Source organism: Moschus berezovskii, chromosome 7 (genome assembly GCF_049115385.1).
Source record: "Moschus berezovskii isolate FMDL1 chromosome 7, NW_MosBer_1.0, whole genome shotgun sequence".
NCBI classification, from domain to species: Eukaryota; Metazoa; Chordata; class Mammalia; order Artiodactyla; family Moschidae; genus Moschus; species Moschus berezovskii.
In genome coordinates this window covers 5,115,572-5,138,765 of record NC_142466.1, presented here as the reverse complement: position 1 = coordinate 5,138,765, position 23,194 = coordinate 5,115,572, and the positions used below count along the sequence as shown (strand labels likewise).

Genomic DNA, 23,194 nt, shown 5'->3' with positions numbered 1-23,194 from the left:
GGTGGGCTACACTATAGACAGAATCCAGTATAAAAGAAAATGTACTCATTGTTCAAAAATTATCAATCCTATCAAGACAATGAGAGCAGAGCATAACAACTAATCTAAGGAGCATCTGAGAACAGAAACATGTTAACTGCATGAGTTATATGTGCCTGAATCTTACCATTCCTGCAACACAGAGGTCAGGAGAGCTGCCAATGTGCTGTAGGGAAGGAAAATGAGTGTTTCCTAAACCCCACAAAAATGGAAAAGATTAAGGAGAAATGAGCCCCAAAGCAAGGGGTCAGTGCTTGAGCGGTGTGTGTGCTCAGTTGTTCAGTTGGGTCTGACTCTTTGTGGCCCAGTGGCCTGTAGCCAATCAGGCTCCTCTGTCCATGGGATTTTTAGTTGCAAGAATACTGGGCTGCATTGCCATTTCCTCCTCCAGGTAAGCGCTTGTGAGATTGTCTTAAAGGGGAATCTACTTGTCTAGATGAACTTTGTGGGGCATTCACTTACAAATGAATGAGAAAACAAATTTGTCTGAGAAAAGAACAGCAAATATAAGCATTTAGCAAAAATTCACTGTAAGAATGTTTCTCCAGCTTACTCTGCTTTATTTTTTTTTTTGTTTCATTTTGTTTTATACCTCATGAAAGACTGTAAAAGGGTATTAAAACAATGGATCCTCATTAAAATAAAGTGTCTGCACCCAATCTTAATAAGAAATCAAAATCAATGTGCAAGTGGCTCTGAGATTGTCTGCCTCTAATGATAAGATCTCTTGTACTAGGATCAGGTCCATCACACACCTGAGGACATGTCCTTACATTTGTGTGGGTGGAGCAGAATGTTTGCCTTTCTTGGTTCTTGTGCACTAGTGACAGCTCTGTCATATAGTGTTCAGAAACATCAATAGAAATTTCACCAACTATGTTGTCCAGGAACTTAGTTGAATTTGACACTGACACTGAAAACAGAAAGAATTGCACGTACTTATTTTGAGCAAACACAGTGCAAATTTTGGGCATAACATTGAGACTTTACTAAAATTTCCTTTCAATTGAAAATAGAAATTAGTAGCACAGAGTTTTACTTCTGGCTTGCATGCACACTTGCTTTCTTTACCCCTGATTAAGATAGTTCATTAACCCTCTCTAAGCTGAGAAACATAACCACATTTCTAGCAGGATATGGGAGTTGGGGACCCATTCTTAAAGCAAAACTCAGAAGGAATTAGGAGCAGTAGCCATGACTGTGACATTGGGAATCAACCCTCCTGAGATTTACTGGAACACCTGGGTCAGAAAGTGCATCATACTCCTCAGGCTTATTCTCCATTATTTCAAATCACTATTTGCCCTAAGAGATATATTCAGTCACACAAAAAATATCAACTTGAAATTTTGATGAGTGTTTGATTCGATATATTTTCCTTTTCTTTTAAACTGAAACTGCTTTCTCTCCAAAATCAAGAGCTCATATCTTATCCCTCCTGATATACATGGATGTCTTGGGCAGGTCAGGCAAGAACAGGACTCTGAAACAGACTAGCTGATAGACAAACACCTTTTCGGTAGGTAATTTCATTGATGCCTCAAAACAACCCAAAGAAGAAATGACTTACTCTTGAAGTTTCAGTTCAAGAGATAGAGGTTCCTCTAAAGGAACTGTCAATCACTAATCTACCTGTGCCACATGGCTAGTATGTGGCAGGGTAGGATTTGAACTCCTGACCTCACAAACCCAGCTGACTACTTTTTCAGTCGTAGGTCGTTTCCATACCTTGACCTGAAGACATAGTTTGTCCTTTCTTCCCTCATTATTTTTCACACATTCCCATAGCTTTCCCTGTGTCAGTCTTTCCTGGTTCTCATTGGATTTAGGTTGGTCATGGCACTAACTGAAAGGTGCAAATTGAAAACTTTCAAAACACGCGTTCTGTGCCTTCACAGAGACTGACCTCCAGCCTCCATGCTGTCTTAACTCTCTGCCCCATCCTTGGCTGAAACACTGTTTTCATTACTTACTAACATTGCTATTGTCACAACCAGATTTCAAACCCTTTTGAGCAGAGATGTGATTTCCACAGCTATCCTTGGAGATAATAGTTGAGAACAAATTTATGCTAAATAATTCAAGAGTAGGCAATGTGTATTTAATTAGATGACTGTACAATAATTCTTATTTTTCCCCTCAGGTCAATCTGTGTTTTATTGAACACATAATGTCTCCTCTCAAAACTGAAAGTCTACAGGGAGAGGATGTGTGATGAGTAACTCATTTAAAAACCATAGGAAGGAAACAGAATGGGAGTCATTATTTACAGGGAGCATTAACATTATTTATATGTAACTTTGAATACATCCTATGTGCCAGCATAAGACTTAGTATTACACAACCATTAGCTCAGTTAATCCTCACAAACACTGTGGGTGCTTAGTGTTAGTACCTTCATTTTACAGAGGGGAAACTGAAGCGAGTTTAATAAACTTTCCCTGGAACCTACAGTTAATAAACTGTGAAACTGGAATCAAACAGACTATTAGACAGTATTTGATAACATATTGCTTAGGAAAGAAATGTGACAAATTCGCCCAATGCTACACATTCTCTTGGTAAAATGGCATTCGCTTACCCATTCATTCATCCATACATATAGTTAACAAATATTCACAGAAAATTATCTGTTTGCCACCGTATGGTCAATGAAGAAAGTGTCAGAAAAAGGCAAAAGATGATTTTTGTCCTTCAAATGCCTCTGTTTCATGGTGGGAGTGAAGAGGCATTGAAGTTGCACAATCAGATTTATATATTTAAGAATGAGTGAAAATCATGTTGGAAACTGGAAGGGAGTAGATCTTGCACTGCTCAAAGAACTCTAATGCATAGGGTGTAGTGATATTTTATTAACTCAAATGATACATGTTCAGAACATCTAGATTCTAGGTTCTTGGGGATAAAGTCTGACGTTAAATATGTGAGCGAAGTTAGACATGGTTTTTGACCTGGTCCTCACGAAGTTGAGAATATTGATGATAATATATGAGTCAATCACACTGATAATATTAAAACGGCAGTTGCAAAATTTCTCTGAATTAAAGTTATATGATATTGTGAGAATATATCCTTAGAGAATATGACTTTAAGAAATCAGCCACAGAGGCACTGAAAATACTAAAGGATAAATACAACTAAATCCCAACTAACACTGAAACTGAAAGCTGATAATTAAAAAAGATAATATTTTACCCATAGAAAAATACCAAATAATCTGGTAAAGCATCAGTCTGTATAACCAAGATAAAAGAAGACAGAAAATAAAATATTTTAAGTACTGAAAGCAAGTAACTGTCTTTCTACATTCATATCCAAATGAATTCTTCTGTGAGAATGGACAAGTGATATTCTCAGATAAATGGAAAGAGAGATGCTCTCACTGAAAAAAGTGATTAAGCGTTTACATCACACAAAAGAAAACTAAACCATAAACGAAGAGTGAGAACAAGAAAACTGTGAAAGAAACATTGGTAACTGTCACTAAAGTTAAAAGAACATGGACATGGAGCCAAAATTTGATATAATTGTAATCATAAAATATATATAATATTTAAACTTCATTATTGAAAATTTATTATTAAAGATATATTCTCAACCTTCAAATGATAGTTTATAAGTAAGAAGCAGGGTGTATTCATAATTAAAATATTCTAAGTTCCTTTTATTAGTTAAAATCAAAGTAGATGCATTGTATAATGAAGCCTAAGTTAAGACAAGTATGCATATACAATTTAAGGGAATTTATTAAAAGTGGTAATAGAACGTGTCATATTCAAAAATGGAGTAAAAAGAAAACAAACTTAAAATATGATTTAATTCACAGTAAGTAAAGGGAAAAACACATAAAGAAGTTTGTGAACAGCATAAGCTAATTATTAGAAAATATTCAAAAGTGCCAATATTCACAATAAAATAGAGAACACAGTATTAAAAGGACTCAGAAGCTGAAAATAAAAGAGTCAAAATATACATAATAGCCATAACCAAAAAAATAAAAATAATAAAAACACTGCCTAATATATGTGAAGTCAAGTGGGCCTTAGAGAGCATCACTACGAACAAAACTAGTGGAGGTGATGGAATTCCAACTGAGCTATTTCAAATCCTGAAAGATGATGCTGTGAAAGTGCTGCACTCAATATGCCAGCAAATTTGGAAAACTCAGCAGTGGCCACAGGACTGGAAAAGGTCAGTCTTCATTCCAATCCCAAAGAAAGGCAATGCCAAAGAATGCTCAAACTACCGCACAATTGCACTCATCTCATACGCTAGTAAAGTCATGCTCAAAATTCTCCAAGCCAGCCTTCAGCAATATGTGAACCGTGAACTTCCAGATGTTCAAGCAGGTTTTAGAAAAGTCAGAGGAACCAGAGATCAAATTGCCAACATCTGCTGGATCATGGAGAAAGCAAGAGAGTTCCAGAAAAACATCTATTTCTGCTTCATTGACTATGCCAAAGCCTTTGACTGTATGGATCACAATAAACTGTGGAACATTCTGAAAGAGATGGGAATCCCAGACCACCTGACCTGCCTCTTGAGAAACCTGTATGCAGGTCAGGAAGCAACTGTTAGAACTGGACATGGAACAACAGACTGGTTCCAAATAGGAAAATGAGTATGTCAAGGTTGTATATTGTCACCTTGCTTATTTAACTTATATGCAGAGTACATCATGAGGAACACTGGACTGGAAGAAGCACAGGCTGGAATCAAGCTTGCTGGGAGAAATATCAATAACCTCAGATATGCAGATGACACCATCCTTATGGCAGAAAGTGAAGAGGAACTCAAAAGCCTCTTGATGAAAGTGAAAGAGGAGAGTGAAAAGGTTGGCTTGAAGCTCAACATTCAGAAAACGAAGATCATGGCATCTGGTCCCATCACTTACGGGAAATAGATGGGGAAACAGTGGAAACTGTGTCAGACTTTATTTTCTTGGGCTCCAAAATCACTGCAGATGCTGATTACAGCCATGAAATTAAAAGACGCTTACTCCTTGGAAGGAAAGTTATGACCGACCTACATAGCATATTAAAAAGCAGAGACATTACTTTGCCAACAAAGTTCTGTCTAGTCAAGGCAATGGTTTTTCCCGTGGTCATGTATGGATGTGAGAGTTGGACTGTGAAGAAAGCTGATCGCCGAAGAATTGATGCTTTTGAACTGTGGTGCTGGAGAAGATTCTTGAGAGTCCCTTGACTGCAAGGAGATCCACCAGACCATTCTAAAGGAGATCAATCCTGGGTGTTCATTGGAAGGACTGATGCTAAAGCTGAAACTCCAATACTTTGGCCACCTCATGCGAAGAGTTGACTCACTGGAAAAGAGTCTGATGCTAGGAAGGATTGGGGGTGGGAGGAGAAGGGGACGACAGAGAATGAGATGGCTGGATGGCATCACCAACTTGATGGACATGAGTTTGTGATGAATATATAGTCACATATATTCAGTTCATTTCAGTCACTCAGTCGTGTCCGACTCTTTGCAACCCCATGAATCACAATACGCCAGGCCTCCCTGTCCATCACCAACTCCTAGAGGCCTGGCGTGTTGTGATTCATGGGGTTGCAAAGAGTCGGACACGACTGAGCGACTGAAATGAACTGAATATATGTGACTATCAGACAAATTTGAGTTTTAACTTTATATATCATAGAAGGGATAGAAACTATAAACGTTAAAAGGAATTATACTAGCTCAATGCTTGACATATAAAAATATAGCCTAAATGTTTGTTTTTTTAAAAATAGGCAAATCCACATCATGTTTCTCCATTTTTATTTGTCAAAATTCAAACATCTGTAAGGACACCGAGGATCTGATAAAAGAAAATCACTGGATGGATTTGATGGGACCGTGCTCTGCTCAGTTCCCGTCTCTTCTAAGCACTTTCAGCATCACAGTCTTTCCCCGGATATGCCTCAGGAGGAGATGCCAAAGATGCACAGTACTGTCCATGACATGCAGAGGTGCAGGATCTGAGTCTAAAATATATGAAACAAAAGGACCTGCTGTTATAGCACAGGGAACACTGTTCAATACTCTATAGTAACAGAAATGGGAAAACAATTAAAAAAATAAATATATGGATATTTATAACTGAGTCACTTTGCTGTATATCTGAAATGAACACAATATTGTTAATCAACTCTGCTCCAAAATAAACTAAAAATTTTAAAAATAAAAATTGTGACTATGCTTGAAAATATTAATTTGTAGTTATACTGACCCTGGTGTTCTTTATATTAGTTTATAATTTGACTGTGAATTGGAAATGATTCATAACAACAAAAAGTGAAACTACAAAACTAGTTTTATGATAGAGATGTACATTAGTTTAAAACAGGTCAAATAAATAATAAAAAATATTCTAAACAATATTTGGCATTTACATAAAAAATCTTATGAATGAGAGTTCTATTCGACCAGTATTATCATCTAAAATATATCCTGGAATAATAACCTGAGATTCCCCAAATCTTCATTCCTATATAATTTGAATAATAGAAAACAAAAGAAACAAACCAACAGACAAATACACATGCAAGGTTGACAAGTTCCTAGAAAATAAACTGAAAGCCCATTAAGCCCTGGAAATCTAAAACACTGTCATTCCCTTAGCATCATTTTTTAATTCTGTTAAGTCTGTACTTTTTGAGTAACATGGATAGAATAATCTGTCCTTTATTAATTTTATATAGCAATAACAATGTTATTTGGTCTTGTGTTTTAATTTATATGTGGTATTATTTTAATACCCTGAGTCACAGCTAGCAATTTAAAAACATTCTTCCAAGTCTTACTGGTGAATTATACAAGAAAAGAATGGTCAATAGACAAAATGAATTGTTAAAGTGCTCAGTAATTGATCAGAGACTATGTTTATGTTACATACCTGTGACCAAAATGTCTACTCTATTTGACAAAAAATTTCTTTTGAATCACTCTCCTTATTGCTTTTTTAACATCTTTGTTCTGAAGGCTGTAGATTAAAGGGTTTAGCATAGGACTCATGAAAATGTAAAAAACAGCTACAATTTTGCCCTGTTCTACAGAGGTCTTGGAAGAGGGCCTCAGATACATGCAGAACAGTGTCCCATAAAATACAGTGACAGCTGTCAGGTGAGACCCACAGGTGGAGAAGGCCTTGTGCCTCCCTTCTGCAGAGCAGATATGCAGAATGGCTGTGAAGATGAAAATGTAGGAGATGAGGATGATGGTGAGAGAACACGTGAGATTGGAACCAGCCCCCACGACCATGGCAGTCTCTTTGACATAAGTATCAGAGCAGGCCAGGACTAGGAGAGGTGGGTCTGCACAGTAAAACTGGCTGATTTCACTGGGTCCACAGAAGGAGAGGCGGAGCATCAGGATGGTCTGGGCAAGACCATTTGCAAAGCCGTAAGTATAAGAGCAGCAACAAGAGAAAGGCAGACACCTCAGGACATCCTGCTGGCATATAACAATGGTTTGCAGATGGCCACGTAGTGGTCATAAGCCATCACTGTGAGCATATAATAATCTACAATCACCAGGGCAATGAAAAAGTGGAACTGTATAAAGCAGCCATGGAAGGAAATGGTTTTTCTCTTGCATAAGAAATGAACCAGCATCTGAGGAGTGACATTGGTGGTATAACAGAGATCTACAAAGGAGAGGTGGCTGAGGAAGAAGTACATTGGAGTCTGAAGCTTTGAGTCAGTTCTGATTAACAATATCAGGCCCACGTTACCGACGACTGTGATCAGGTAGATGACTAGGAAGACCACAAAAAGGACAGGCTGCAAGTCAGCTCTATCTGTCATTCCCAGGAGGATAAACTCAGTCACCTCTGTGTAGTTTTCCTTTAACGTTGCGTTTGCTCAGCTTCCAACATGTTCTAAAGTAAATGAAATAAAACTCATTTGTCATTTTTCTATTACTCACATCATATCATGTGATGCCCACTCCTCTCATAATGTAAATGCATGAGAAATAAATAGCCTGCTGCTGCTGCTGCTGCTAAGTCACTTCAGTCGTGTCCGACTCTGTGTGACCCCATTGACGGCAGCCCACCAGGCTCCTCCGTTCCTGGGATTCTCCAGGCAAGAACACTGGAGTGGGTCGCCATTTCCTTCTCCAAATAAATAGCCTAGTAAGCATGAAATTGATACTTTGAATATCTAAATTAATACAGAGCTTCTTTACATAAAGACAATCATACATTCAAATGCTTTTATCCAAGTCTTTTCATAGTTGAAAAATCTTTATGTTTTCTGAAAATTGTTTTCATGAATTACTTACAATTCTTTAAACATTGCTTTTCATTGAAATTATGACACTTTGTTTTTCAGTATAACTTATGATGCGGTATCTAAAGCATCAGTCATCAAACTTATGTGTTTTCAGAACTTAGTGGACTTAAGTTCATGGAATTGGTAGGTCTTTATAGAACCAGATTCTGTCTACCTGCCCCTTCAAACTCAAGATCACTTTCTGACTGTTCCCTCACTCTGCAGTGCATATCCTTTTTCCCCACTCTTGTCTATCTCAGGGGGTCTTAAAATGATCAAATATTACTCAACTTTTAAGACAGCTCAAAATATCTTTGCTTTCTATTTTATAGCCAATTATTGGAGGCAAAATTGTTGCATGAGATGCAAAATTGTTGCATGAAATACAAAATTAAATCCCTATTTTTGGATACTAACAGAGAAGCATATAGTGCATAAATAATGTGCATGTTTGTGTTGGTGGATGGATATATATATATATACCATATATCAGTGATATTAAATATTCAAGTATAGAGTGATTGGGGTACAGAGATTTTGTATTAAAATCTTTCTGGTGTGAGATATGTGAAATCTAGATGACTAGTACTGATGAACCTATTTGCAGGCAGGAATAGAAATGCAGACATAGAGAACTGGCTTCAGACACAGCAGAGGAAGGAGACAGTGGGATGAATTGAGAGAGCATCATTGAAACATATACATAACCGTATGTAAAGCAGAGAGCTAATGGAAAGTTGTGCAACACAGGAAACTCAACCTGGTACTCTGGGACAACTGAGAAGGGGGATGATGTGCAAGGTAGGAGGGGGGTTCAAGAGAGAGGGTGCACATGTGTATGTATGGCTGATTCACACTGTCCTATGGCAGAAGCCAACACCATTTTGTAAAACATTTATCCTTCTATTAAATATAAATTTAAAAAGCAATAAAAAAGATTATCAACAATATCCTTGGATCATAATATTTTTGTTATAACTTTACTACATTTTAACTCTTGCAAAGAGTAAGTATAAATTCTAAAACTGTGATTTTCAATGTAAAGTTCATTAAAGCATGCAAAAAAATCATACTGAAAATAATCATATGACCCATATAACTGAGACAATATGTAAGAAATCATAAAGTACATCTCCCAAATTTTGTGCATGATAAAGGTGACCATGAAGATTATGATGGAAAAATCTACACCCTACTTTCATAGCACATAAAGGCATGTCATTGTTATAATGACTCTTATTAATAGCTACCATTTCAGTGAGGGACAGAGGTCACCTTGTAATGTACTTTGTAAATGAAACACTCCTGTTTTCTTGCCCATGTGCATTATTTCATTATGCACCTGAGAAGTTTAGACTTATTGACCAGCATAATAAAATACAAGTCGCCTAACTCAATGAAATCATAATCATTCTGTATTTGTCATAATAAAGCATTTTTGGTTCTGGGATTGTATTTTAGTGTCTCTATTTATTAAATTATTAACCAAAAGCCAAAATAACTAATACAGTAAACCCCCTACATACAGACATTCAAATTGCAAACTTTCAAAGTGCTAACATGTGTCAGCTCCTGTTTGCCAGCCATTGCACAGAACTAGTGAACTTTTAAAGGTACTGTACTGTAAGACTGAAAGTGTTGTCTTTATTTTTGTGTTTGTTCTTTATGTGTGTATTATTTGCTTGTACTATAAACATATGACTGTACCTGTTATGAACGTATATTGCTGATTGTGTTAATTGGGTATTTAGGCTAATTTAATTGGACTTACAAATTGTAATTACAAATGCATTCTCAGAACTGAGCTCATTCATATGTAGAGGACTTTTTGTCTTTCCATTTATTTCTACTATGGGCTAATGAGGGATTGCAAGCAATGAGCATTCCAGATCATTTGAGTATTTGATTGTAATGACATTCTTTTACAAAAACAGAACATGACGTCTTATGTGGTAGGTCAAAGAAAACTCAGGAAGAAGTATTTGCAAGTGGACAGAATTGTCTTTGGAGACGAACAAATTTGTACTCTTGACACTCACTTGAGTTTCTGTCATTGGTCTAGTACTTTTTCTACTATGATACCACTCCACTGTACAGTTATAAATATTTGCACTCTAACAAAAATAACAATTTAAATCAAGACATTTACTAATTCATCAGAATATGTTTCAGGCCATCACTTTTTTTTTTTTTTTTTTTTACTTTATTTTGGTATACCTTATCCTATCTGTGAAAGAAGAGTGACTTCCCAGTGATAGGACGCATGTGAGAACCTGAAAAGTTTATATCAGAATTGTCACAGAGGGACCAACTCCCTAGGGTTCCATTATTTCTTGCAGAAAGTCATTCAGATTATTAATAACCACTAAGGTTTCTTTTATTTTTAAAATCTTACTCTCATGAGGACACGACAATTTGCCACTTCCTAATATCATCAGGGAATCAAATCTCCTGAAATGACGAAGCAATGAGATTCACTCTTCATTTCAGTATGTATGCTGGTTGGTCTACATAATTTGAGACTTGACTTGGGGAGTGGGGGGATATAAAGTTTCATTGCTTTCATCATCCAAGATAGAATAGGGCCTGGTATATGGAGTTTTAGAGTCTAGGAAACCATTGGAAGATCAATTAAATTTTGTTAAGTTTGAACTAGTTATTTCCTGATTCTGAGTCTTTTCATAAAAAAAATACATATAAAAATACAATAGCTAAGAGGGTTTCATTGTTGTTCAGTCACTCAGTGGTGTCTGACTCTTTGTGACCCGATCGACTATAGCATGCAAGGCTTCCCTTCCATCACCATCTCCTGGAGTTTGCCCAAACTCATGTTCATTGAGTTGGTGATGCCATCCATCCATCTCATCCTCTGTGTCCCCTTCTCCTCCTGCCTTCTATCTTTCACAGCATCAGGGTCTTTTCCAAAGAGTGGACTCTTCTCCTTAGGTGGCCAAGGTATTGGAACTTCAGCCTCAGCAACAGCCCTTCCAATGAATATTCAGGACTGATTTCCCTTAGGATTGACTTGTTTGATCTCCTTATAGTCCAAGGGACTCTCAAGAGTCTTCTCCAACACCACAGTTTGAAAGCATCAGTTCTTTGGTGCTCAGTTTTCTTTATGGTCCAACATTTACGTACATACATTTACTACTGGAAAAACCATAGCTTTGACTAGACAGACTTTTACTGACAAAGTAATTTCTCTGCTTTTTAATATGCTATTCTAGGTTTGTCATAGCTTTTGTTCCAAGGAGCAAGTGTCTTTTAATTTCATGGCTGCAGTTGCCCTCCACAGTGATTTTAGAGCCCAAGAAAATAAGTCTGTCACTGTTTCCATTGTTTCCCCATCTATTTGCCATGAAATGATGGGAACAAGAGTATATTGTAAATATCCAAATAATGTAAATTGGTGGTAATTCTTCCTTTGTCAGCCTGTCCCACCCAGATCTATTGTCTTTTTCCATCTGAGGTTGCTTTTTCCATCTGAGGTTGAATTCTTAGATTCTACCAATAGAACTACTTTAGTGTCTGGTTTCCAGCTGAGTTTTTCCAATGGGAGAAACCAGGAACATGACAGAGGTGGCAGGAAGAGAGGGGTATCCCAATTTCATTTTCATATTCTCTCAATTTCATAATGAAGTGGTAGGATGGCTACAATCCTTACAAGGAAAATTCTGCCTGAGGAGGGTGTTGAGTATGTGGCCTGGGACATTCTTCTTAGTTCTAGTTTCACTGGACTCCTGTTACTAGTCCTTGTGTTGGCCACTTCAGTACTGGAATGGAAATTGCCTTCTGCAATTAGCCTCCAGGAACTTCATATTCTTTGTTGTCTTTAACATTTCCTCTGTTCTCTTTATTAAATTAAATTAATTTTATTAAATTCTTTTCAGTTAAACCATCTAAGTAGACTTTTGTTTTGTTTCAGGTCTCTGACTCAGACCAGAAAATTGCACAATAGTTACTCAATAAATGTTGCAGTGGAAGAGAGATTTCTGTCTTTACCATTGAAGCCTCGCTTGGAGAAAGTTGAACTTTACTTTGCTAGTGTGTGAAATGAGTGAAATTGTGTGATAGTTTGAACGATCTTTGGCATTGCCTTTCTTTGGGATTGGAATGAAAACTTGTGGGAAATGCTGCATTTTCCAAATTTGCTGGCATACTGAGTGCAACACTTTAACAACATCATATTTTAGAATTTGAAATAGCTCAACTGGAATTCCATCACCTCCGCTAGCTTTGTTCATAGTGAAGCTTCCTAAGGCCCACTTGACTTCACACTCCAGGATGTCTGGCTCTAGGTGAGTGATCACACCATCGTGATTATCTGGGTCATTAAGATCTTTCTTGTGTAGTTCTTCTGTGTATTTGTCTCACCTCTTCTTAATATCTTCTGCTTCTGTTAGGACCATTTCTGTCCTTTACTGTGCCCATCTTTGCATGGAATATTCTCTTGGTATCTCTAAATTTTCTTGAAGAGATCTCTAACTTATTCTGATTCAACTTATTTTCCATTCTATTGTTTTCCTGTATTTCTTTTCACTGATCACGTAAAAAGGCTTTCTTATCTATCCTTGAGAAGATTCCTGAGAGTCCCTTGGAATGCAAGTTCAAACCAGTCAGTCCTAAAGGAATTCAGTCCTGAATATTCATTGGAAGGGTTGATGCTGAAGCTGAATCTCCAATATTTTGGCCACCTGATGTGAAGAACTGACTCATTGGAAAAGACCCTGATGTTGGGAAAGATTGAAGGCAGGAGAATGGGATGACAGAGAATGAGATGATTGGATGGCCTCACCGACTCGATGGGCATGAGTTTGAGCAAGCTCTGGGAGTTGGTGATGGACAGGGAAGCCTGGTGTGCTACAGTCCATGGAGTCACAAAGAGTTGGACATGACTGAAATGAACTGAACTGATATATATATATGTATATGTATATATGTATATGTATGTGTACACGTGTAAATATGCATATATGTATACATTTCTCCAATATTCAGATTTCTCCAATATTCAGGATCTTCATCTGTTAGAAAGAAATCATAATTTTCTATCACATGGATATTATAAGTGTTAAAGAAACTGTTGCTCCTTACTAAAGGACATGTGTATTCGTTTTGAAATACTTAGCACACAAATGTCTGGTATCGAATAAATACTCAGCAGATGATACTAGCTGTCTTACTAAAAAAGTTGTAAATATATGAGTTCTACAATGTGGTAATGTAAATACATTCTAAAAATACAGCTTTTTCAATTATCCATAACTACTTCGATCTACCATAGATGTCCCATTCAACTGAACAGGAATATAGGAAAAATAAGATTTTGAAATATATTTTTTACTGAATTTAATATAAAGCCAACAATTCTATTTGTCCAACCTGAAATTAGGAAAATTTCAAAATATTTTCAACTATTAAAAGGATGTATTCACAGTTTGTAAGGTTGAAGTCGATTAGAAAAATATTTGCAAGCTCATTGCAACTTATCAAGCATCATAGGATTAGTCAGCAAATTCAAATTTCTACAATGAAGCCTATGGATCACCTTAATGAAGAAACACTTTTTAACTCCACATTAAAATATAATGTCTCCCAACCAAAATAATTACATGTATATAAGTTAAATGATTTAAAATATGAGGTAATTATCAATATAATTTTATAGGTGAGCTTTTACCCATATCCACAAACCAACTGGACTGAAGAGCATTTTCAGAACGACACAGTTTATATGGATTTTGTTTTTCTACAAAGCAGGGTCTTTGTCCACTTCACAAAGGCAGTGCATTAATTATTCTTTGCATGTTTATGATAACTGATACATAAATATTTTGCATGTTTCCCTCATCTTTTGAGATAAGTATCTTAATGACCCAATATCTTTAATTGTTGTATTACCTGGGTTCTTACATCGAAATATAATTACAAAAAAGGACTTGAGGAACATGCCTTTCTTTGAAAGAGTAGTTTTGGACTTAGAAGAGTCTATTGTTTAAATAAACTCTTTTGGTTGCTCTTTCTCTTTAGGCAAATGCCTAGCCCTTCATATTTTAGTCCTTTTCCCCCCTCATATGACTTATGAGAACTTCCAGCCCTGGAAAGGGAATCTGTAATCTGCATCTCTTATTTTTGTGCTTCTTTCTGAGCTTTCCTGGCCTCTAATCTGCAAGGTTAATATTTACTCTGCTGTTGTCCACCAGGATGTGGGCATCTTGTGGGCATTACTCTCTCCTGATTGAACACAGCCTGCTAATCTTACCTGCTGACCCAGCTGCATCTTGACTCTTAGGGGAATTACAGACTTAAATCTGTTCTTTATATTTACTGAGACCTCTCCTGGAAAGTTTGCTGTGTAGGATCAACTTCACTGATGACATATCCCAGACTTCAAACGGTAGCTATCTTCATATTCCTCTATTTGGAAGATACTAGAAATTTGGAAATTTGGTTACTGTTCATGTCCCATAGAGACTGAAGTAACTGTGGGAGTATTAAGTCAAGTTCAAGTGTAAACTGTTTACGTAAGCTGGGCACAAACTTCAGTTTGCTTTGGCTGACCAACAAATTGACTCAGTACTGAAGCCTCTACCAAGGAGATTGGAACAACCGGTCTCAGAGTGATAGGCTAAGGCTTTGAATCATCTTTTGCTTTTTCTATCAATTATTAGTATTTCTTTCCCCAAAGGTATGACTCAGGGGTCTTTATTTTTCCCTATCATAGTCCCTTCTTTTTAATGTGAAACATGAATGGAGGATAGAGATTAGAGAGGAAGATTGGCTTAGTCATATGCAAGATATAAAACTACTATATTATTTTTGTTTTTCATAAGGAAACTGGGTCAGAAATACTAGGAGTTGACTCTGCTTTCAAATATTAATGTAGATATGATCTTAAAGATTAAATATTATATGTTATCAGGAATCATAAACACATTTGTGCTAATAAGTCTAATTTCATTTAAATTATCTCCAATTAGATCTGAATGTCTAAAAATAGATTCCTTGCAAATTGCATTTTAATCCACAAGATGAAATTATCTTCAATTACTAGTGAAAATGAGGTAAAGTACAGTTTACATGAAAAGCCAGTAATTCAAACCCTCTCTCTAGCATCATTGTTCGGTTATTTATTCAATGTTAATGTTAGTTGCTCAATCATGTCTGACTCTTTGTGACCCCATGGACTTAGCCCACCAGGTTGCTCTTTCCATGAAATTCTCCAGGCAAAAACACTGGAGTGAGTTGCTGTCCCCTTTTTCAGGGATCTTCCTGACCCAGAGATCCAAACCGGGTCCCCTGTATTACTGGTAGATTCTTTACTATCTGGGCCACCAGGGAAGCCCATGGTGGCTTACAGGCCTACCAAAAAAAAAAAAAAAAAAAAAGGTATTTATTCAATACCTCTTCATGAAACATTAACTGTGCACTCAAAATGTTTATAGACTGTTACAGATTGCTACTCAGGATATTAGGGCTTCCCAGGCAACTCAGTGGTAAAGAATCCTCCTGCCAATACTGGAGATGGAGACCTGGGTTTGATCCCTGGGTCAAGAAGATTCACTGGAGAAGGAAATAGCAACCTACTCCAGTATTCTTGTGGGGAAATCCCATGGACAGAGAAGCCTGGTGGGGCTACAGTCCATGGGATTGCAAAAAAAGAGTCAGACACAACTTAGTGAATAAACAACAAAGGGAGCTCAGGATATGGAACTGACACTAATTTTGTCCTCAGACACTTACTATCCTTAAAAGAAATAGAATAGTTACGAAAGGAGGCATGTACCACAGAGGAGGCAGGGAAACAACAAAGTGAATTCAGAAGAAGGAAGCACTAGTCTAGCTGAAGATAAACAGAGACCATTCATCATTAAAAAAAAAAAATTATCTGCCTGAGAACTATTCCTAGTATCAAAATCAGTACTATGTGTTTTTGTATTTACTAAAAGACAATTTGTGCATCTGATGACTAACCCATAAATAATGATCCTGTTAACTAAGAAGCGACTTTTGTTGACGCCTCCAGAGGGAGCACTGATAATGTCCCTTAGGTGATTTTGTGATGAAATCTGGCATGACTCTCCCCAAGTTAGCCTTTCTTGTATAAATCCTCCTATTTGAGGGACCTTCACAGAGCTAAGAAATCACAATCCCTTCGTAGGTAAGTCTGACAGTTTTGAAAATCAATAACTCTTAAGAAATATTGTTTGATGTTTCTTCTTTGGAGCATAAAATGGAGTTAGTAGTGAGTGTTAAGAATTGTCACATGAAGACCAAACAGTAGGCAGATGGACCCCAGTCTTTTGGATGGAGGCAATAAGTGACTTGTGATGTACTGGGAGGTCAGGCAAGTCTTGCAACCATCCTTGACCTTAGTTACAGACCCATTTCACAATCTATGTGAATTTCTAAATCCAATTTCTAAATCACAGGTAGGATTTAGAGTAGGCTTACCTGTGGAGCTTTAGCAAATTCTAGGTATTCAAGAAGTTCATATATCATACTTCCCTTATAACTTTTTTTTTCCCTCCAAGCTTAGAGCCATAGAATTTGGCACAAGAGAATGTACTCCCAATTTATATGATAATTTTGTACATTACTTTTAAGGGATGAGTTTAAAGGAATTTGTGTACATGAGTGTAAGGTTAAAGGTGAGAGGGAAAAAAAATGTGAACACATTTCCTTCTTCACCTGCAAGGTCTTGCATTAGGTTTTCTGCATTGAAATGTGGTAGCTTTGGTGTATCTAGAACTACTAGAGCAGGTGTACATTGCTTTACTCAAGAGGAATATGCTTTGCTCTGCTATGCCTGTGTCCCTTTCCAACACTGCTATTGGTTTCATTGAACTTCCAGCTGAATCATCCCATTTGGCCAACAATCTCAGATAAAAATTATACAGGATTTATGGTTTTTGGATTTCATCCCCCTGCATTGTATATAGACCTTTAATTCATACCTAGCCTAAGCATATGTGTGGTTGTTTTCCATAGTTCTACTCTTTGAACTGTAATGATGTTATACATTTAACTGTTATCTTTTGGAAGAATATTCTTATTCCTCCCATTTTCTCACTCACCTTCCTCTTTGAATGAAGAAGAAGATCTCAACAATTAAAACAAGCAATCTGCACAGACATTTTCACTACCCTGAATACTTTGTGCTAAGTCACTTCAGTCATGTCTGACTGTTTGTACCCTGTGGCTTGTAGCCTGTCAGCCTTCTCTGTCCATGGGATTCTCCAGGCAAGAATACTGGAGTGAGTTGTCATGCTCTCCTTCAGGGGATCTTCCAGACCTGGAGATCGAATACACACCTCTTATGTCTCCTCCATGGCAAGCAGGTTCTTTACCACTCAGCCAATACTTTAGTGAGAATGATAAAAATGAATCCTTCTCCTTCACTCCCTCACTTCTGCTAATAACTTGGAAAATAACTCTACTAACTCTACTTTTACAATGGGTGTTTCCCATGTAAATCCCAGAAACTAAGCCCTGAATTGCATGTAATGAATAATGGAATGGTGTGATCCTTAGTAAGGTTTCTCTTCTTTTCTATTTCTTGAGTGCAAGACAAAATTGTGGAGTCTCTCAGAAACATATTTTCTTTACAAGTTTTGTGAAACCAACAGAATATTATACAGACTGAAGTCAGAGGCTGGAATTTTGCCTTAATCAGAATAACAGAAAAAGAACTTTGTGTACTGTTGATGACAGCAAGTTCCATAATTAGGAGGAATTTGTGGCAATATCTCAGAAATCACTGAATGGGGAAAGTGTAAGTTTTCAGAGGGTAAATCTATGTGTTAAAAACTTACTTAATTCAAGTATATCATTTCAATTGTCTCATGTAGCACTTCAGCCCTGGCCATGCATTAAAACCCTGTAGAAAGCTTGTTAAATATGTCAATATGTGTTCTGACCTCAGTTGAGCTAAGGCTCAAGGATTAGTGCTTTTAGAATAGAAACTCCACATCTGATTCCGGTGTGAAGCCAGAATATTATATTTATGAAAGCATGAATTTAATAAAGCAATAGGATTCTCTTTTAAGAAATGTGACCATTCTATGTCCTTCTGGACTTGCAAAGTTTACTGTAGTGATTAAAGATAACTCATTGTTTCAATCAGCTTTTACCTGTTTCCAAGGATTCAACCTACAAGTTTTAGTTGTTAATTATTGAGATTTAAAACAAGTAAAACTATTACTAGATTGTGTTATTAAAACCACCTCTTATTTGTGCTCCGTCTAGGGAATTTTGTAGTAACTCAGTCTCCATTGGCAACATCAGGGAGGCAAGAAATATACATATCATTGAAAATCAGCTGATGTGATTGGCAAGATTACCTCACCAGTTCATCATTTCTACAACTAATGGATACTGTTTTCTTGACCATGATTCAGGCATTCACCCAAATTCTGGGGATACAGCACAAATAAAGCCCATTCCCTCATGTGACTAGTATTCCAAGGGTGGAAGGGGTTATAAAAAAATAATACTTTTAGAAGTGATAAATGATACAAGAAAAATAGATCATAATGCTTGATTAGAGAGCTATTTGGTATTGAATAACTTAGACAAGAGGCCCAGGTAAGCTTTCCAGAGGAGGTGTCATGAGAAGAGAGATCTAAATGAAATGATGAAGTGAATCATTTAACGATCTGAGATAAGAACATTCTAGGCAGATAGAACAGTATGTGCAAACGTCCTGAGGTATTAACATATTAGTCATGTTTAAGGCACAACAAGACAGTCAATGTGGCAGGAAAAAAGGGCTGAAGAGAAATTGATGGAAGAATTTGGAGAAATGTATGAGAAGACATCACATAACCCCTTGCAGACCCTGATAAGAAGTTAAATTTTAAGTCCAAATGTGATGGAAAGTGTAGCGCCATTTTCCCAGGTCACCAACATGATGTAATTTGTATTTATAAAAGATCAGCGGCAATCTTAAATTCCTGGATATGTTCCACTGTCTTCTCATTTATACTTTATGGGAACTTAAATAGAATTTGTATCCCACTGTTATGTCAAAATTGTACAAATCTTAATTATGTTGAATTGGTTCACAGTGCTTTTCAGTCTAATATATCCTTCTACTTCTTTGTATATTCATTCAATTAATTTTTGAGAGTTTAATTTACCTATTTAAAAATTGTAATATATAGTGGAAATATATATAACTTTGCTATGTATTTTCCAAGTCTCCTGCAAATGTGTTAGCATCTTTTCATAATTTAAAGATTAAAAGAAAAAAAAATTAAAAGAAAGAGTAAATATGCAAAAAAAAAAAAAGATAATTGGCTTATGTTGGAGGATAGAAGATTTCAAATGTGGAAGAAGGAAAATCATTATAGTAGCTTAGGCATTAGAGTAGCTTAGATTTGACTGGTAGCAGAGAAAATGCTGACAAGCTGCTGTAATATTCAATAAGTAATGTGTTAGAGGTAGAGCAGACAAGACTTTCAGATAGTTTAGATATAAGATATGAAGTCAAAGGTATGAGATTAATTGAAATGTGAATCTGAAATACACACACACACACACACACACACACACACACACATATATGTAATATAAAGTAAACTGAGATGTATGAATTAATAAGAAATTAGTGAGGGGCTTCCCTGGCAGTCCATGGGTTAAGATTTCTCTTTCCAGTGCGGGGACGCCGGTCCAACCCCTGGATGGGGAGCCAAGATCCCATGCTTCGTGGCCAGAAAACCAAAGCATAGAACAGAAAGAGTATCGCAGCAAACAATCAAGATGCTAAACACAGTGCACATCAAGATAAAGAGTGAGAGATCAGTGAGATCACAGTGGGGACCAAATGAAGAAATAACCTGAGACTATCTACTGTTGATTTGAAACATAGGAAAAGGGAGGGACAGACTATCAAGGGGCTGGGAGAAGTTTATTGCTGCTGGAAAGTAAGTAAGAAATAAGGAAGAAACTGAATCTGAATAAATGTACACAGGCTCTCAAGAAGAGAATACTACTCTGATTATGGAATGTTCACCTTTACTGTCAAAAATAGAACCAATGTACAGAAAACCAACCATTTTCTCCATTCCCTGATCCAGAATTATGTCATGATCAAACAAAGGCAGTAGTTTGGTTGAGCATCAGTGTTTCCTAGTACATAGCCTAATGAGGGACACAGAAGAGTTCAGTCAGATTCTTTATGTTTTAGTAGAGATAGATGGAGATTGCGGAGCAGCCTGCATTGATGCTGCCTGGACTTCAAAACATGCTTGTGAAATGGATTCCGGTTTGCCCAGCACCAGCAACCCTCGGAGGCATCTAGTGAGACTCCTCCATCTCTCAGGGTAGTGACAACGTAGTTAGACCTCTCTTTTGAGAACAAGCTTGTTTTAGTGCTGATTTATTTTGTCTGTTTTTGAATTTCATACAACCTATTTCTTTTTATATCCGAAAACATTTCTTCTCTTATTAGAGAATATAAAAATGGATACATTTCCTTCACACAATGGCACAGAGGCGACTGAGTTTATTCTGCTGGGACTTACCAGTCAACTAGAGCTGCAGCCCATCCTTTTTATGGTGTTTCTCCTGATTTATCTCATCACCCTGACTGGGAACTTTGGGATGATTTTATTAATCAGATTCACTCCCCGGCTGCAAACCCCCATGTACTTTTTCCTCACCCATTTAGCATGCGTAGACATTTTTTACTCTACAAATGTCTCTCCTCAGATGCTCGTTAACTTCTTATCAGAGAAAAAAACCATTTCCTACGTGGGGTGCCTAGCACAATGTTTTGTTTTTGTGACTCTACTTCTTACTGAGTATTACATGCTTGGTGCTATGGCCTATGACAGGTACATGGCAATCTGCAACCCCCTGCATTACAACAGAAGGATGTCCAGGTCACTGTGCATCTGCCTGGTCACTTTCCCCTACCTCTGGGGGGTCTATGGTCGGCACAATGCAGGTAATATTGACCTCCCGCTTGTCCTTTTGTGGCTCCAACACCATCAACCATTTCTACTGTGCTGATCCGCCCCTCTTAATGTTGACATGTTCTGACACTTACATAAAGCAAACTGCACTGTTTGTGTCTGCAGGGATTAACCTCACAGGTTCCCTACTCATTATCCTCATCTCCTACATTTTCATTTTTATCACCATTATGAGGATCCGTTCCAGTGAAGGGCAACGCAAAGCCTTCTCCACCTGTGGCTCCCACCTGACAGCTGTCATTATGTTCTACGGGTCCCTGACTTGCATGTATCTGAGACCAGCAAACAAGCAATCTGTGGAACAAGGGAAAATTGTGTCAGTGATTTGCATTTTTGTGAATCCCATGCTGAATCCATTTATCTATAGCCTCAGGAACAATGATGTGAAACAGGCGTTAAGAAGAATATTTACAAGAAACCTTGGTACAATGAAGAAGAGTTCTCTTTTGACAGTTTCCTAGTTAAAAAAAAAAAAGAAAGAAAAAAAAGTATCTCAAAAGCAACCCCAAAATATACCATCTTGCCGGAAGAATTCAATCCACTCCAGTATTCTTGCCTGGAGAATCCATAGACTGAGGAGCCTGACAGACTACAGTCCATGGAGTAGCAAAGAATCGGACCTGACTCAGCACACATGCACACTGGCACACATGCTTGCAGAGCTTGGGATCAAGTCTAATGGAAACAAAGAATGGAAGTGTTGTTTGAAAGAAAATACAACAAAAGTCGGTTTCTTATGATTAAGCAGGTTTAAGCTTTTAGTCTCACTGAAGGACTCATTTCCACTTTCTTGGCAGATATTTCTTCCTTTATCTTCGTAAGTCTTCAATATTGAGCATCACTGAGGTACTCTTACCAGCAAAGCAATGTGCATTACAGTGTATTTCCTCAAGAAGCTAATTTACTTCCCTGTGATATATGACTTATTCCCTTAATGAAAGCTGAACATCCTCTCAAAAATCTCATTTCTCTAATCTTCAAAGTGTGTTCTGAATAAACCTTTGATGAATGCTTGTCTATATCATTTGAATGTAAAAACATATATATGTTTTATTATTGTTGTTCAGTCACTCAATCATGTCAACTCTTTGTGACGTCATGGACTACAGAATACCAGACTTTCCGGTCCTTCACTATATCCCAGTTATTATTTGAAACAAAACCCTAATACTGTAATTTAATAATCCAATAATTTGTTTCATTAGCTTCCTTTAATCAAAGCAGACACCCTTATGAATGGGAGCTACACTTTTCTGACTTGGAGTTTTCATTTCTTATATAAGAGACTTACATCATTTTTTCCTACAATATTAAAAATTATTGTGCCATAATTTTACATATTACCCTTCAGTTCTTGTCTATCCACAAACAATTTTAAAATAACAGCTATTCTAATATGTGTGGAAATTTGGTTTTAGTGTTTTGAAACTAAGTTGTATTTTCAGACTGCTTGATAATCTTTGGAATTGATCTTTATTTAAAAGCATAATGTAAATTAACATTGATATGACACATATAGTCATATCCACTCACCACTTCCTTTTAATATTTAAGGAGTTTTTCTTTCTCCTACCTTTAGGAACATTTTTATGCATATAAGTTATGGCTTCTAGTGTATAGTATTTACATTAAGGTAGAGTTCCACCATTTTATTCTTCAGTTCAGTTCAGTTCAGTTCAGTTTAGTCACTCAGTCGTGTCCGACTCTTTGCGACCCCATGAATCACAGGACACCAGGCCTCCCTGTCCATCACCAACTCCCAGAGTTCACTCAAACTCATGTCCACCCAGTCGGTGATGCCATCCAGTCATGTCATTCTCTGTCGTTCCCTTCTCCTCCTGCCCCCAAGCCCTCCCAGCATCAGAGTCTTCTCCAGTGAGTCAACTTTTTGCATGA

At 37.0% G+C, this 23,194-nt stretch overlaps 2 pseudogenes; one reads left to right on the top strand and one right to left on the bottom strand.

Annotated features, from left to right (window-relative positions):
- Positions 1–6,960: 6,960 nt before the first annotated feature.
- LOC129557426 (olfactory receptor 5M5-like) lies at positions 6,961–10,128 on the bottom strand (annotated as a pseudogene).
- A 10,655-nt stretch (positions 10,129–20,783) lies between these two features.
- On the top strand, positions 20,784–21,759 carry LOC129557425 (olfactory receptor 5M5-like; annotated as a pseudogene).
- Positions 21,760–23,194: the final 1,435 nt, after the last annotated feature.